The sequence below is a fragment of the Trichechus manatus genome, unplaced genomic scaffold, assembly GCF_000243295.1.
Source record: "Trichechus manatus latirostris isolate Lorelei unplaced genomic scaffold, TriManLat1.0 scaffold00270, whole genome shotgun sequence".
Classification (NCBI taxonomy): Eukaryota; Metazoa; Chordata; class Mammalia; order Sirenia; family Trichechidae; genus Trichechus; species Trichechus manatus.
The window spans coordinates 2222691-2225108 of NW_004444206.1; positions in this window are offsets into that span (position 1 = coordinate 2222691).

Here is a 2418-nt window from a genome sequence, read left to right on the forward strand (position 1 = left end):
ATTTCATGAGAATTTGAAATTCTGTTCTACGTTTTTCCCCTTTTGATTAGGATTCTTCTATAGAATCTTTGATCAATGTTCAGTAATGGCAGTTTGGCACCATACAGTTCTTCTGATCTCATGGCAATGGAAGCTGTTATTTCTGGAGGCAATTACTCACACAATCCATTTCCTCCTCCTATTCATGACTCTTCTTAATTCCATAGGGTTTTCAGTGGCTGATTTTTTGGGAGGAGATTGCCAGGCCTTTCTTTCGAGGAGCTTCTGTGTGGACTTGAACCTTTAACTTTTTGGTTAGCAGCTGAGTGCATTAACTGTTTGCACCACCCAGAGATTCCAAAATTAACAGTAATGAGGCATTAAACCTCATTAGTTTATAGTAACATTAATTTTTTCACAGAAGTGTGTGTGGGTTACTTTACAAAGGTCCATTACAAGTTTTAGGCAAGAAAAGGGCCTTTAGATATATAGCCAGGAGCCAACATGGTGCCATAGACAGAAGCACTATGCGGTCCCTCTGCAGCAAAGACTTGAAAAAACTAAATAAAAGAGATAAAACATCAATCCTGGAATGCTAAGCATCAAACGAAGGGATAAAGAACTAGATCAAGCACCAAACGGAATAAGAAACTGACAGAGAACAGAGAATGAGGAGAGCCATGAAATGGAGGTCCCCTGCCAGTTAATGCAGCATAGCTTCACCATCTTGGAGCACAGCCAGCAGTGACCTCAGAAAGGGCGTATGGAAAGACAACTTCATGGAGCTCCCAACAGGAGAAAGAGCACCCGCTCCATATGTCAACCTCCCTTCCCACTGGCCTCAAACATGCTGCCATGGCTACAACACCCCTAAGGCTCAGGCCAGCCACCACACCAGGCCCTCACTGCCTTCCCCTCCTGCCACTTGACCAGCTGCTGAATGGTGGGAAATGAATCCACACCACTCCCTGTCTGGTGAGGGGTTATGAAAGTTCCCACATTAGAAGGCAGACAATGTCCACCCAGTCCACCCTCAGCCACCTCTCCAAACCAGTGTACAGTGAAGCGGGCTTGCCCTGCCTGCTGCTACCCTGCACACCTGGACAAGCTGGTGAGAACTATCGTGCAAGATGAGCAAGCAGGAAAACATGCCTGGCTTTCAAACACTGACATATCAAAACAAAACAAAAAAGTAGGACAAAACAAATGAACATAAAATCAATAAAGAAAATAATACCTTGGTGTCTCAGAGACAGCAGACAATATCAAACCATGTGAATAAGCAGGACAAGATGACTCCAGCAAATGACCAAAATAAAGAAGCAGATGACCTCCTGGTAGAAGAAAAGGCAATGGAATTACCTGATACGGAATTCAAAAGACTAATACTTAAGGCTCTCCAAGAGATTAGGAGAGAGATCAAGGTAAACAAAGACAAAAAGAAGAACAAATAGACAAAATCATGAAAAACACAGATAAAACAAACAAAAAAGCCAAAATCAAGGAAAACACAAACAAAGCAATAGAAGAATTCAGGAAAAAAAATACAAAAACAAAACTTCAAAATAAATAATTAGAAATCCAAAGGATAAACAACAAAATTTCAGAAATGGACAACTCAATAGAAAGTTTTAGGAGCAAATTAGAAACAATGGAAGACAAGATCAGCGAAATAGGATACAAATCCATGGACACCACTTTGCGGAAAAATCATAGAAAAAACCAAGAAAAACGAAAAAAAAAAAAAAAAGAATTATGTGGGACACGATCAAGAGCAAAAATTTGCATGTGATCGGAGTTCCATAACAGGAGGAGAAATAGAAAACACAGAGAAGATTGTTGAAGATTTGCTGGCAGACAACTTCCCGAATATCATGAAAGATGAAAAGCTGACCATCCAAGAAGCTCAACGAACCCCAAACAGGATAGGCCATAAAAGAAAGTCACCAAGACACATCATAATCACACTTGTCAAAAGCAAAGACAAAGGAAGAATCCTGAGAGCAGCTCAAGAAAAAAGAGTCACTTACAAAGGGGAAACAATAAGACTGAGCTCCCCTTACCAGAAACTATGCAGGCAAGAAGGCAGTGGGATAACATATATAAAACCTTGAAAGAAAAAAACTGCCAACCAAGAATAATATAACCTGCAAATCTCTCTCTCAAATACAATGGTGAAATTAGGACATTTCCAGATAAACAGAAATTAAGGGAATTTGCAAAAATCAAACCAAACTTAAGGGTTAGAGAGCCAACAACGTCAGACAACAATTGGATTCTAGGACACAGGACAACATCAGCCAGATATCAACCTAGATAAAGAACTTTCAATAATAAAACAAAGCTAAAAGACTTAAAACAGGAAGACAGAGACATCAATCTGTAAATGATGACAACATCAAAACAATAAAAGGGAGTAAACCGTGTAGGTAAAAAACT